Consider the following 305-nt stretch of genomic DNA (forward strand, 5'->3'; position numbering starts at 1 on the left):
GGTACAAACTAGTGCTGGGGTGAACCTGGACTCAATTTGGAAAAATTGGCCGGACTCGCGAAAATTCCAAAATATAGGAAGGTTTGGTTCAAAAAGAGTTGCAAAATAGCGAAAAGGTTAAAGAGAGCTTTGAATGCAGTAATTGTGACTAGTCTAAAAAACTTGGGCGTGGTTCAGGGTAAGATTAACGCCTCCAGCGAAGATGACCACTCAGCCCCTGAGTAGAGTGGCTCAGGAAGTCAGGTCGAATCCGAAGGCGTTTTTCTCTTATGCAAACTCTAAGAGAAAGATGAAACACCCTGTAG

The sequence above is a fragment of the Tigriopus californicus genome, chromosome 3 (assembly GCF_007210705.1).
Source record: "Tigriopus californicus strain San Diego chromosome 3, Tcal_SD_v2.1, whole genome shotgun sequence".
Taxonomy (NCBI): domain Eukaryota; kingdom Metazoa; phylum Arthropoda; class Copepoda; order Harpacticoida; family Harpacticidae; genus Tigriopus; species Tigriopus californicus.